The following is a 15,675-nucleotide window of genomic DNA, read 5'->3' as shown; positions in this document are numbered from 1 at the left end:
TTTGATACACGTAAAGTATTGCAATGTGACATTTTTCATTTTTGCTTAGCTTCAGTTTGTAAAAGGTAGTGCTAATTATTCTTTCAATGTGATTAATTCAAGCCAGCTTTAGATTTTTGTAAAAGAGTTCTGTTAGTCAAATAAATACACACTTGAAAATCTGAAACTCAGAGTGGAATGATGTTTAATAATACATCTAACTCGGGCTAGAATTATTTAGACATTAAGTATATTAAAGAGCGCAAAATAATTTTTTGTGCATGTTTTTTCTAGAGCTGTTAGGTTTGGGCCATCAGCACAGATGATTGATTCAATTTATATAGCTGCCCAGCTCACCATAGCAACTCTGAGCAGCTAACAACATATAAAAACATCATACAAATGACAACAAAAATCAGTCAGTAGATAAAACCTATAATGATAGCTGAGGTAAAGTCTAATAAACTAAGAACATCCCATGGACTCCAATTAACCTCCTGATCCCCCATTCCCCACACATCCAAATCTTTAAAGCTTTTCAAAAAGCTGGCAGGATCGGGGCCAATCTAATCTCAGGTGGTATGGTGGTCCAAAGGACAGGAACTGCAACAGAAGTCCCTCTTTCTGGCCCCCCCAAGATGACATTCTTTAATCAATGGGACTATCAGCATCTCCTGCCAAATCTAATGGGACAGGTAGAAACAATTAGAGGCAGTGTGGCAAATAACTGGCCTCATGCTATGGAGGGCTTTATAGGTGAAAACCAACATCTTGAATTGTACCTGGAAGCATACTGGAAACTAGTATGGCTCATGGAGCAGAGATGTAACATGCGTGCACCTGTAACTGCCCGTGTTGCTACATTCTGGACCAGCTGGAGCTTCCAGATATTTTTCAAGGCCAGCCACATATAGAACATGTTGCAGTACTTCCCCTTGGGGTGTGAGCAAACCATGAGTGACCATTCCTCCTGAACCAGGAAAGAGTCCGAGTGACTCAAGACGAAGTTGAGGAAAGGCCTTTTGGCCACAGCTGCCACCTGTTCCTTGAACAGAAGCTAGGAGTCCAGGAAGACCCCCAAATTGTGCACCAGATCTGTTTGGGATAGTTCAACACCATCCAGAACTAAAGATGGAAAACCACTGGATCCAGGGAGCCCTAAAACCCAAAGCCACTCAATCTTGCTAGGATTATACTGTAATGGTATGTGGGAATGACCTCGGGAGACAGGAGGACAGCCACAGACTAGACAATTGGAATGTAAAAATGGTGTCAGCCCACAGAAGTTGGGGATGGCATGGGAAACGTTTCAGAAGGGACTCTCCTTAGTTTTCCAGAGAATGAAAGGAAAGGAGGAAAGATTTTCAGTTTTGCAAGATTCTGTTAATGTAATCTAACAATATAGAGCTAGTACTCCTGGTTTGTTTGTTTGTTTGTTTGTTTATTAGGTTTATCTCCACCCATCTCCCCCAATGGGGGACTCTGGGCGGCTCACATGATCCATTAAAACAAATATATATAAAATTACAGAAAACATAAAAATTATACAAAGCGTTACCACAAGAAAGAAAAAGTCCAAGAGGTTGATGGTTTCCAGAGCTGCAGACAAAAGGCTTCTAAGGGACTAGCCATCCCCCCACATGTCTTCCCTCCTCACCCCAGACCAAGTGGAAGAGCCAGGTCTTCAAATCCCTCTGGAAGGCCAGGAGCGAAGGGGCCAATCTCAACTCCGGGGGCAGAATATTCCAAAGGACGGGGGCCACAGCCGAGAAGGCCTGAGAAGTTGTACTTCTTGTCTGGACTACCTTGCAGGGCTAACAGTACTGAAGCCTGTACTTCTCCATCCAGACTCTCACAGCTTCCAGACACCAAGACAAAGCCCCCATAGCATCAATTGGTTGATCCAGGTAAGAGCTGTGAAGTTGGATATCATCAGCATACTGATATCTCTCCCCATTCTGTCGAATAAGCTCACCCTGCAATTTCTTGTGCATGCTAAACCAAAGTGGGAAGAGTGTTAAGCCCTGAGGAGCCCCACAGAGAAAAAGCTGTGAGCTAGATCTCTCACCGCTATCAACACTGACTGGAACCAACTTGGAGGAGGGAGGGGAACTAGCATAACTCTGTGTCCCCACTCCCAACCTAGTCCAGAAAGAAACTATGATCAATGGTATCAAAAGCTGCTGAGATTGAAAAGCTAGAATGGATATACCACCTCTTTCTTATCAGAGGTCATCCACAAATGTGATCAATGCTCTTTCAGTCCCATGCTCAGGACTGAAAACTAATTGAAAGGGATCCAGACAATCTGCTTCCTCCAGGGTTTTCTGAATCTATAGTACCTATAGGTCAAGAAAGTAACTTGAGAAAACATCTCAGAAAAGCCCTTCCCTAGTTCACACAGTTATAAAGGGAAGTGGGGGCAGCACATTCAGACTTGCAAGATTCTGTATTATAGCTGTTACATAAAAGTGGTCTTGACCTACATGGCATGATTTCTTAGTCTAGCCTACCTTGTAAGGCTGATACCTTCCCTAAAAAGAGAAGGTTGGAGACAGGATGAAAATTGTCGAACATGGTTGGGTCCAAGTGATGGCTTCTTGAGGAGGGGCCAACTATCACTTCCTTAAGCATCATGTCAGCCCTACTAGGTAGACCAGACTATCAGCAGCACTGTTAAAGAGCAAACATACAGACTTTGCATTACATATAACCCTTGACACCAGCCTTGGGGTGGTACATGCTGCTTACTCAACCATGCCACTTTTGGCACTTTGTAGTTTATATGAGGGTGTAATGATTTGTATTAAGCCTTTATAAAGAGGATATAAGGAAAGCTAACACTTAGAATGAGTTGAGATTAGCAAAGAATACTAAGAACAGTAAAAAGGGCTTCTTTAAATATGTTCAAAATAAAAGTATGAGAAAATCAGTGTATCAGCTGCTCAGTGAAAATGGCAGTTTCTAACTAGTAACAAAATGCAGTTACAGATAGTCCTTGGTTAACTACAGCAATTGGGACCGGAATTGCCACTGCTAAGTGACGCAATCATAAAGCGCAATGTCATGTGACCATGCCGCTTAGTGACAGCAATTCCGGCACTCCCAGTTGCTGCTGTTAAGCAAATCACCATGGGTCATTTAGCAAGAATGACATGTGGTTGCCATTTGTGACCTTCTGCTGCCTTCCCTATTGACTTGGCTTGTCAGAAGCTGGCAAAGAAGTTCACAAATGGCAATTATGTGACCTTGGGACCCTGCGACGGCTAGAACTCCAAGGAATGGTCATAAGTACCACTTGTTCAGTGCCATTGCAGTTTGAATAGTCACTAAACAAGTGGTTGTTAAGCAAGGACCACCTGTACTTCTATTTTGGTTCAATTTTCTCCACCAAAATTTATTCTGCTAGGAAATAATTAAGACCAGGATAAAGGAACATGATCAAACCTTGAAAGTGATAGCAGTATAATCAGGGAATGCCTATTTGAGTTTAAATGCTGGGGCCAGATAAGTTGCATTCCAGGATAATAAAAGAACGAACTGAACCTTTATATATTATATTTAAAAAATCCTGGTGAATTACCAGGTAACTGGGAGAGAGAGAATGTTGTCCCTATCTTCAAAAAGAGGAAAAAGGAAGATCCAGAGATTATATGACACACAAAAGATTGTACAGCAGAACATAAGTCAATCTGTAAACCCTTTGAAAACAATTGCCAGAATCAGCATGAATTTATTAAATTTGCCAGACTGAACTAGTTTTTGATAAAATAATTTCTTTAATAGATTGTGGCAATGCTACATTTATAATATGTTTTGATTTTAGCAAAAGTTTTACCAATACTCTGACATTGAGCCTTTGACTCAAAAATCATGTTCACGTCAAAGAATACTAATCAATAGTTCTTCAAACTTGAATTTAGGAATTGTATAGGATGTTAAAGAGTTTAGTCCTGGGTTGTCTCATGATCAATATTCTTATTATTTGGAAAGGATGCTTATCAAATTTGCAAGTAACACAAAATTGGGTTAAACACTTAACAAGAAAAAAAAAGAGCATTCGTTCTGAAGGTAATAGAATTAAATGCAACAGAGACAAATGCAAAGTTCTTCACTTAGGAAATAAAAATAAAATGCACAGTTATAGGTTGTGGAATATCTGGTTTGATAAGAAGATAATGGAATAGTACTCACCTGCTAACAGAATATGTACCATAGTATTCTCTATGAGAATACTGAGAGAAAAAAAAAGCAAATGTAGTTTTAGGCTACATTAACAGAATTATAATTTCCAAATCAGGAAAGTAATAATTTTACTTTATTCTGCAAAGTAATAATTCTTGGAGTACAGTTCTGGTGAAAGTTCAGAAAAGGGTGATAAGGGCAATAAGGAGACTGGGAACAAAATCTTGTGAAGAGAGATTAAAATAGGCACTGTTTAGCCTTCAGACAAGAAGTCTTGAGGGGGGTATACTGTAATAAAAAATAACGTCTCCATTGCTTTGAGCTCTTGGTAACTTAGTAACATCTATGGAGTTTTCTTAGTAACAATATGGAAATAGGTTTTCATTACCTTCTTCTAGGATTCTTTTTTCCAAGTGTAGTCTATAGCCCTGTTCTTTCCTGGTGGTCTTTCTAACAAGTATCAAATATGTTAGTTCCTGTTTAGTTTTTAAAATCAGCCAAGGGTGACTAGATGCTGACACCTAACTGGGCTGGAATTATGATACTACTCTTCAAATACATGCAAAAATGTTATACAGAAGAGAGTCATGAAGCTATTGTTGCAGGATGCAGAAGAATGCAAAAATATGATTTGAAAGTGTTGAAAGGAGATAGAGAGGCTTATGTTAGAAACCATGAAACCAGAACTAAAATAAAGGATTTTAGTTACAGAAAAGCAGAATCTGATGGAATGTTAGGAAAAAACAGGATGTTCTAAGATCACTTCAACAGTGGGCTTAATTATTCAGAAAGCTGATGGCTGAAGGCTAGATAGCCATCTGTCAAGGATGCTTTTTTTTGGATTACTACATTGAGGTTGGATTCCATGGCTTAAACAGCTCCATGATTCCATGCATTTTCAATGTACAGATACTATCCTGAAAAAAAAAGATTTATTGAAGTAAAATTCTGTGTGGAATGTGACTATGGAATGTTACTGTAACTAATGGAATGGCTCATATTTCAGAGCACTGTCATCTGCAGTATAATATTCCTTTTTTTTCATGTAGGCTTCTGTGATAATAGAAATATGGGAAACAAGTGTTAAAAGAAACATGTACAAGAGAGGATCAGAGACCTTGCAACATACTAAATTTATTAAATCCACTTCTATTGCAAAATGGCTTGTTCTAGATGAAATAAAAATATATATTATAAATCTCAGATATTACTTCTTATAAAAACAGGAGAATAATTATGACCCAAAGATCTGAGAATAAGGTTTGAACAGAATGCTGTTTGTTAATAAAAACATCTGTTTAATATTAAGATGCTTTTTTTTCTTCATGGTTTGCAGAGGGCAGTGTGAAACTATGATTTTGGAATTCCTGAAGAGGCAAAACTGTTTGGCTGCCCAGAGCATGCTGTTCTTATATATAATCCAGTTCTCAATTTTTAGTTTTACTAAATTGTGGAAACCAGCAGCAGAAAACAGCTGTTTTAGAGCATTTTCAGCCTAACCTGAATGTGATTGTTGGATCCCTGTGGAAAAAACAAATTGGCAATATCAGTATATTTCTACCATCTTCCATAGCTAAGAGAATTGCTTTTAATTCCACTGCATTGCCTCAGCTTCAGTTTCCTTGGCAACAATGCAGCACACACTATTTGTACTTTTCTTCAGTCAAGATGTGGATATTTCCATAGAATATGAGGCAGGTGGGGGTGGTGTACGTGTGTGTGTTTATATGTGTGAGAAAGTTTTACAGCATTAAAGACCTTGGAAACAGCAAGCTTTGGAAATGGAGTTGTCTTGCTTTGCTCCAACCCCACCAATCTCTAGTCTTGAGAAAAGCAAAGATGGTCTAGTTCTTATTGCTTTTTTAGAGCTGGTATTACATCCTCTGATTCTGACAACTAACCATTTAAATGTTTGGTTAGATGATGAATATTCCAGCTAGGTGACAGTCTTACCAGTATTAGGAATTCCTCAACAGCGGCCTAAACAACAGTCCAGGAGGAGGATGCAAGCAAGCAACCATCAAAGCCTATAATGTTGCTTCTGCTTCAGCTGGCTTAGTCTCCATCCCATCCAAGGCTATCAGCACTAGCTGCCTCATGAGAGAACTAGGAAAAGGAGGGAGATAGGATCAGTTGTCAGTGGGTAATTGCTCCTATTCAGGTCAGGACTTCCTTCTCTCTCAAACGGTTGAAGCCTCTCCACAATAGGTTTGCTTTATTTTATTAATTAAAAATTATATCTTTTTTTGTCCAAATTGTTATTTTCTATTCACATCCCATATTGCCTTTATGGATTCATTTATGCCACAATTTAATTTTTAAACTATAATGTTTGCAATGGAACTATTATATTATCCCATTATTGTGATCTTGAATAGTAGAATAAAAGACTTTTCAATTATTTATAAGAATGAATATTGGTAAATCCTATGATGTGAACATATTTATAAGTTAAAGACCATCATCACACACACAAACCTTGAGATATGTATTTTTGTCAGAATTTTGCACTGAACTCCAACTTGCTAAAGTATACAGCACAAGCTATCAATAGAAGAACATCCAACTGAGTTCATCAGGGCTAACTACCCCTGGCTCATATTTGTGGTTAATGGTTTTACAAATTGCGCTGAAAAACTTTCAGATGAATACTACCATGAATTTGCCCAGCAATCAGCAGCTAATTGAAAGCAGTACATGTTCATTGCGCTGTAAAGAGATAAAGACCCACAGGACACTATGAGCACATCTCAGTACAGAATCCATTAGCCAGTAGTCCAAAGAAGCATCAAATAATGAATTTGGATTATTAAGCAACCATTAACAGCTATAACCAGTATAAATCAAACTATAAGTTATAAATGACTCACACCGTTTGGGGAATGATGTGAGGCAGCAAAGGTGTGTGTGGGGCTTGAGGTGGCATTTCTCAGTGGCAGTGGCGGCTCTGGGGCTGAAGTCGAGGCCTAGGGGTGGTGGCAGCTGGCTGAAACTGAAGGCTCTGGGCTTTAGCCCCAGCCCCGGTGCTGCCACCGCCAAGTGCTGCTGTGCAGGGCAGCTAAAAGGACATAGATGGAGGGAGATAGGTGGGTGGGGGGAGTTGCAGTGCCTCTGCAATCATAAGGGATGCTGGGCCAGGCTGGGGCACCTGAGGCTTCCAGGGGTGGTTGTGGCTTTGTGCCACACTGCAGCACCCCCCAACTCATGTGTGACCTGTGCCAGGCCTCCCAAGGCCTCCCTCACCCTCCTGAGGCACCCCCATGTCCTTACATGGGACTCTGTCTGCTTAACGCTTCTCACTTATCAACGGAGGCCGGGAGTGCTGGCATTGTGGTCACTAAGTGATGCAGTCATATGATAATTCACTTAATGACTGCATTGCTTAGCAACCTAAATTCCGGTCCCAATTGTGGTTGTTAAGCAAGGACTACCTGTAATATACCATTAACAGAACATCCTATACCAACTTCCTCTAAGTATACTGCTGATCATAAATTTGATATTTTTCTTCCGTTGATCATGTAAACTGTTCTATCAAAATTCTGCATCCATTTAATGAAATAAATTACTTTATTGCAGTAATTAACCAGCACAGGTCCATTTAATCAAACAGCCCTTGATTTGTTGAGTTTCTGAATCGTATTTCAGCAGCAACTTAAACCTGCAAAAATTGTATTCAAAGAATGTTCATCAATAGTTCTTCATCAAAATGGAATGAGGTATTGACTCCCATACTGTTCAGAATAACTGACATAGATAAAGAGGTTTCATAAAATTTGCAGATGACACAAAAGTAGGTAGGGTTAGCTAATTAATAGCTCATCAAACTATTCAGAGTGGAGGACACTGAATGATTCGTTATAGGAAGGCAGATTCTGACTGGATGTTAGAAAGAATTCTTATCAGTAAGGGCAGTTTGACAGTGGAACCAATTACCCAAAGAGATGGTGAGTTTCCCTTCCTTAAATGATTACAAGTAAATGTTAAACAGCTGTCTGGCTGGAATGCTTTAATTTGGATTCTTGCACTGAGAGGGAGTTGGAGTTATAGCCTTTTCCAATTCTATGATTGTTATAATAGGAAAAAATCTTACTGAAGAATTTCATAGCAATTTTGATTATTACCAATTATGTACAGATACATAAAAATTATTCTTGAAACATTTTTTCAGTTTAATAAATAATTATGTTTCTTTTCAATAGTTTCATAAGATTGATTCCACTCTGTGCGATTAACCTTATGCTTTACTTCCCCATAAGATGGCAACAGAACTATAGTTTAATCACAGCAAACTTCTTTAAGTTAAATTTTATACCTACCAGTATAAACATATTTCCTTTTATTTAGGTGATATCCAGCACATAGATTCTGCTGGCTGGCTATAGGGACTAGCAAAAGCTTTGTTACATTGGCAAGTGTTGCTATGGGCACTCATCTAGCATAGTTGTTCTACTAAGAGCTTTGGTAAGAGGGAGAGAATAGCTGTCTCGATATCATTGATTCCCTGCTCCCTACAACAGGCAAAGCATAAAGTGTACAGATCATAGTATCTCACCACAAGCATATAAAGTTAGTAATCCAAATCCAGTGGCATCAACTTTTCAATACCTCATGAGCATGAGAGGATAACTGTCTACTACTCTGCCTACTATCTATCTACTATCTGAGGGGCACGAAATGGAGAAATACTGTACATGCAATTCCTGTGGGAAAGCAAGAGTCTATAGTTAATCCCGCCCAGCCTTAACCTATAATGGGTCTTTTAATCTTAGTGACCCTTCTGTCTTTAGGGCAGGGATGTGGTAACCCATATCTGAAACCTTCCAAGGCCCAGAGGAATTAGCCTGTAATTTCCCCTTCCTTTTGGTGCCCCTTCCTTAGGGTAGAGATAGATAAATGCAAACTAACTTAGTGACCCTTCCCTGGATATTATCTCTTTCTGATACCAGACTTCCTAGTATTGTGTACTGTCCCTTATAGACATATTGTCTCTTTATGATAATGAGATGCCACCCGACAGTCATCTATCATAATAACCTAAGTTTGCACCAGTATGACGCGCAAGGTCATAAAGAGGCTCCTAGCCAATCATTATCCTTCCTTTTGACTCTATTTTCTTGAACTTAATGTATAAAAACCCGATTTCTTTTGTGTTCGGGGTCCATCTTTTGACAGAGGTAGCCCCTTTACTGCAGCACAACGATAAAGGAAACATTTTATTTTATTTATTTATTTATTTAGTGGACTTGTCCCCGCCCATCTCCCCACATCTAAAGGCTTCTCATGTCCGGTGAAGTTACTGGCAGTCGTCTCCGGGCAAGAACCCTGTTTTGGGTCCAACAATCTACTACAATCTATGCAACTGGTAATCTGAAGTCACTTTGTCCTGCCTTCTTCCCAGGTACACATGCATACAGCTCCTCATAAACTGTAGTTAGCTAGATGCTGGACACTGCCTACCCAAAATCTTCCTGTCATAGTTATAAAACCTACTTCACTAACCATTGCCCAGATTAGAGTTCCATTCAGGAATGCTTACAGGCACAGAGCAATTTGTTGGAGACAATGTTCATTTATAATTATGTATAAATGAAGACACCTTGCTCCCCATTTTGCTTAGAAAACCAAGCAAGAGAATTGGAAGAGTTTGAAACAAAAATAAAATTTAGGAATAAAAGGCATTTTAATTTCAGTTAATCCACTAAGTAATAATAAATAAGGATACTACCGAGACTTATGTTCCTTTTGTTTTGGGGTTTGTTTGTTTTTTTGCAGAAAATGGGTATACAGTAACTTGTTACTAACTGGTGCCATTCTTCATAATATTTCTTCTACATACTTCTTCGAAATACTAAATACTCCATCTACGTGGACTGTCATAAAGGTCCAGTAGATTCTTGAAACTGTTTCTCCAACTCTTTAGCAATGCTGATTAACCTGGAAGACAATTTATCAAAACTGATTTCTAATCCATGTTGGTGTGTGAATTTTTTCTAATATAAGATGTAACTGACTATTAGGATTTTGAAGAAAAGAAGCATATGACTGCCAACAACTTTATTATGTGATACTGTTTTTATATTAAGATCTTGAACATTCACATCACTCTTAATATTGTTTGCTAATACTTTTATACTGAAGATGAATAAAATAGGGGGGGAAAAGAGGCTGGTCTTAAGGGCTTTCTGGAACCCTAGGGCAGTGGGTACCATCTGTATCACTAGCAGAGATTAGGCAGAGGCCAAAGTCCAATAGAAAGTTAATTGTTGTCAACAAAATTAGGGAATCTAATGTTCTGAGATGTAGTTGGAATCTAATGCCAACTCTGAGGAAAAGTAAGAGAAAGGGAGTTTACTGCAGCCTATGGTTGCAAAGTGTAGACTAGCAGTACACTGTTATTTTGCCAGAGGAGAAATTGTTTCTCCACTCAACTCTTCAAAGTCTTTGGGACCAAGGGGCAGTGGCTGGTAAATAGAAAGCAGAACATCTCCTATGATTCCAAACTAATGTGGTAATATGGGTTTCTGTTACCTGTTAAACTGAGAAGGTTGCTGTCAGGAAAACTCTGTTTTTGCTCCCCAGCTTCTCAGTAGGTCGGCAGCGGTTACACACAAAACAAAACCTTCTGCCTCTTCCTAAGCCTGTTCTTGGTAAGTAACACTTAAATATTCAATAGCATATTTCTCAAATGAACGCAAGGAATTCCTCATTATTTATTTGTAGTCTATGGTCCAGCAATATTAAAGTTGCTTAATAAAATAAAACTTAGGTTGTCTTATACAACAGAAGAGACCACACAATCAAGTAATCATTATGTCCTGAAAATGTATAGTTACCATTTTGCAGGAATAACATTATGTATGCAATTAATTAAGGCTTTTTTTTTTATCCACACTCAATCGTGACCGATTCTGCAGTGACTGCCTGGACGAGTCCCTGCAGTTTTCAAGGCAAGGTGTTTCGGAAGTGGTTTGCCAGTGCCTCCTTCCTAGACCAGAGCCCAGCTGGCGAGCGCAGGAGGCAGGGTTTCCGTTGCTTCGCGCCTTTTTCAGGCATGCGCAGCTTCCGCATTACCGGCAACTGATCCTGTCTCTCTGTGCAAGGTGCCACCAGCATTTTTCCTCCCACTGGGTCCCCATTTATCTACTCACGTAAGTTTTCGAGCTGCTGGGTTGGCAGGAGCTGGGGAGGAAGCAGGAGGTCACTCTGCTGCACAGAGCTGGGCTAGAACTGCTGAAGTGTCGACCATTTCTGGATGGCAACTTTCAGCGTCATTAAGCCGCTGCACCACCGCGTCCCCCCGTATAGTTACCATTTTGCAGGAATAACATTATGTATGCAATTAATTAAGGCTATCCGACTTCAATTTTGAAAGCCCTTGTAATATCCAGTTAAGTCTTTTTCGCTTGGCAATATATGGTTGGAGCCTGGGAAGCAAAATAAAAAACTATTTTTTCAAAAAACAAGATGCATGAGGCAGTTGCTTCTTCTGCCTCTTTGAATATGAGGCCTAACTTCTCAAGATGGACAAATGAAGAAAAGGAAAGCCACCACACTAGGCAAATAAGAACATTCTTTCAGGATGGGTGACAAATGTGTTAGTAATACATATGAAGAGCATTAGTATCTTAGACACATTAAAATTGTATCCCTTAAAGTCAGCAAGTCTGGCCGCTATTAATGTAATGCTTACTCTATAGCACATTCTCATATGTCAGCTTGACCATTGCTGCTAGATTATATTTTAGTTTGGCCCTTCGCAGTGGAAACATACTTGAAAAGGAGAAAGACAGAGGAAGGAAGGAAGGAAGGAAGGAAGGGAGGAAGGAAGGAAAAGCCACATAGAGCTATCTCCAGCCTCAGGACAAAAACCATTTGACACAAAACTTTCTTTATTGGTTGGCAAAATGGTTTATATTTCTCAGTAACAGATGAATTTAAAGGCCATTCCTTCAACTGTATCTCAAGAATCTAGAGATGGAAAAATTCTGTGCCCAATTCAGCAAGTTCTCTCATTTCTAATACATGAATGAAAGTTTGGCTTCTCAGTTACAAAGATTCTTCTTCTTCTTCAATAAAATTATATATTCTGTATGATTCTATGATTCTGTACAATACTCTATTCTATATGATACATTATAGGTCCTTGCCATCAAGAACTTTAGTCTAAATAAGACAGTATAAGGCTGAAATGACACAAATACAAAAATAGTTTCAATTCACATTTGCTGCATACTAGAACAAAAATGTCAAAATCATACTGTATTATTACATCTGTTTTCTCTTTGAAATAGTCCATGAAGAAAACAAAAAAAGAGGAGAGTGAGAGACAAAGGTTATATGAGAAGTAAATTGTTTATTACAATTATTTTATCAGCAGATTCTAAATATAAAATAATACATTTAGAACTTATATATTAAAGTAGAGGCCAGTCTCAAGTTCAAGAACTGGGTTTCCTTAGGTTTTATAGGTCCCACCCCAGCTCTTTTCCTTTTTATTACTTAAAAAAAAATGGCCTGGAAATGGTGCCTCCATTCTGAGGTTTGATGAAGTTACCTGAGATAACTTCAAAGCTAAAGCAGAGCCATATGGATCTGTGTTGCATTTTAAATACCACATGTCCAATTAATTATTATTTTTATAGCATTTCTCAAGGGATTTGTTTGGAAATCAAACCTCAGAAGGGAGGCACCGTTACCAGGCCATTTTAGGCCATTTTCAAATGTAACAGCCTCAGTTGTCTGCTGTAAGGACTTGTATGCCTCCCTTTCCTACCACTTTGCTTAGTCACAAGTTGCCTTTTCTTTTCTCCTGCTGCAGAAAAAGAAGCTGGTAGCTTTCTTGGTCTGCATTCCCTTTCTGTTTCTCCGTTTTCTTTGCTATAGTGCCTTTGTTTGACTACAGGGGAATTAGTGCTTGTGGAAAGGGGGAGAGGTATTTTAAAAAGTGAAGATTCCAACCACAATCATATGATTGAAGTCCCACCTCTTTATGCATGCATGTAATGTCAACGCATGTACAAAAAGGGGGGCTCTAATCATGTGGTTTAGCCATCATCTTGATGACCCTCTTTGGCTGGACTATTGCTCCATGCCTCTCTGCAAGCTAAACATACCTAGGTCTTTTAACTATTCCTCATAAAAATTGGTTTCTATCTTTCATCACCTTGGTAGCCCTTCTACTTGCTCCAGTTCCTGAATGCCTTTTTTTTTTTGTCTTTTATCTGAGGAATGGCAACATAAATATCGCTTGTCCAAAATGAAGATCTCTGGCTAAAATACATTTTGATGCCTAGATATGGTTCCATAGCCCTAAGTGCTTCAGAACCCCTTTATTTACTGAGGATTTAACAGACTCTCCATAAAATAATAAGCCTAAATAGTTCTCCAGCCAAGACTTTCAGTGAAAGAATACTTCTTCAGATATTGAAAGAGATACAATCTTCAGACTGTTGTAGAATTGAACTGAGAATGGGTATCCATTCATCCTTGTATTATCAACCTTTCTGCTTTCATCAGTTTTCTTTAAGAATGTGAACAGCTTCTTCCAAAAGAAAACTGTGAGATAACTTCAAGGCTAAAGCAGAGCCATATTGGTTGCATTTTAAATACCACATCCAATTAATTATTATTTTTATTATTGTTGTTATTATTCTATTTTATTATATATACTGTATGCATGTGTGTGTGTGTGTGTGTGTGTGTGTGTGTATCTATCTATCTATCTATCTATCTATCTATCTATCTATCTATCTATCTATCTATCTATCTATCTATCTATGTAGGTGGCAAACATAACTAATACTCCTGTCTATTTTCCCCACAACAACCACCTTATGAGGTAGGTTGAGCTGAGAGAAAGTGATTGGCACAAAGCCACCCAGCCGGCTTTCATGCCTAAGGGAGGCCTAGAACTCACAGTCTCCTAGTTTCTAGGCCAGCACCTCCACCACTACAGCAAACTGAATTCCTTAATTTCTTCCTGAAAACATGCACCAGTCACTTTAAATCTCTAGGCCTATGACTTACGGATTCCAAAATTGTTTTCCATTGGCATGAATGTATAGACACTACACTTTCCTGTTCTATATCCCTCTATCTTCTAATGGTATAATTTAACTACGACTCATAAATATGAGTTTATTTATTTATTATATATATATATATATCTGACCTTTCCTCCAGAAATGTAAGGCAGCTTACATGAATTTCTCCCTTCACCCCACACAATAACAACCTTGCAAAGGTAGGTTAGATTGAGAAAGAGTAACCCAGAGAATTTCTGTGACTGAGAATGGCCTTGAGCTGAATCTCCCCAGTCTTAATCGTGCACCTAATCACAAATAAGAAATAAAGAAAAAATATAAACCTGTCTGCTTTAATTACTAGCCCACAAAAATTGTTTTTTTTAAAGCATTCTAAAAATATCACATTCATTACAGGAAAAGCTTTTGAGTAATTCAGCATACTCATGACTTTAGTATAATTCTTTGAGTTTAATAAAAGTAAAGCCGCAAAATACTGTACAGTCAATGTTGTTTTAATAGCTATTACAGCTTTTTAAAAACCTGTTCTGAGTTGCATTTTTTGTGAAACTCCCACACTGAATTATTCTTTCTAATAATGAAATCTAGTAATATAGGAACTGAAATCCAGCACTGCAGTGTTACCATTATCTGATCATTTGAGACTTCCTATTATTTAGGAAGTAAGCAAGTATTAAAACTGAAAAAATCCAAATGCAATTAATTTTAATAGGAAAGCTAAGGACATGTTTACATTTCTCCCATTTGTCGGGCCTAGCCCAAAGAACTCCAGGAGACCATGCAGAATCAATCCAGCAAGATTTATTAGCTACAACCCCTTAACAAGAATCTTCCCAGAATGAAACCAGTTCCCAGGCTCAGCCAGTTCACACCGATGGAATTTCTTAGGGAGGTGCCAGTCTCCTCCGCTTATCTCTTCCTCGCTCCTCTGGAGATGAGAGCACATTCTTTACTCCCCTCCCACCATTCCAGTCCATCACACATTAGACAAAATTCTCCCATTGGAATTGCTATGATATAAAATTACATCATATCCATTATTATAGCATATCATTTAAAAAGAGGCTGCGTGGCTATCTATTGGAAAAACCCTAGTAGAGATTCCTGATCTGAGCACACGTTTGGACTAAGTGATCTCCAAGTGATCTCCTTTCAATAGCTGGATCTGCAATCCACCAGAATTATTAGCAAACAAGTCAATCATATAGAAAGTAGTAATTATTATATTTTCATAGATTATTATTGAAAGGCTGGAAGATAGATAGATAGATAGATAGATAGATAGATAGATAGATAGATAGATAGATAGACAGACAGACAGACAGACAGACAGACAGACAGACAGACAAAACTGATAAAGGCCCCCGTTTCTAGCCTGAATAAGCTAGGGCAAGGTGCAGTGCAGAAATTGAGGTCTTTCCTCCAGATTAAACACCAAATTAAGGATTCTCCCCTGACACAACAT

Source organism: Python bivittatus, unplaced genomic scaffold (assembly GCF_059951505.1).
Source record: "Python bivittatus isolate LINGU-HERP-01145 unplaced genomic scaffold, Pbiv_v1 ctg000220_np1212, whole genome shotgun sequence".
NCBI lineage: Eukaryota > Metazoa > Chordata > Lepidosauria > Squamata > Pythonidae > Python > Python bivittatus.
The sequence above is the reverse complement of the archived record's forward strand: the minus strand, read 5'-3'. Positions refer to the sequence as shown.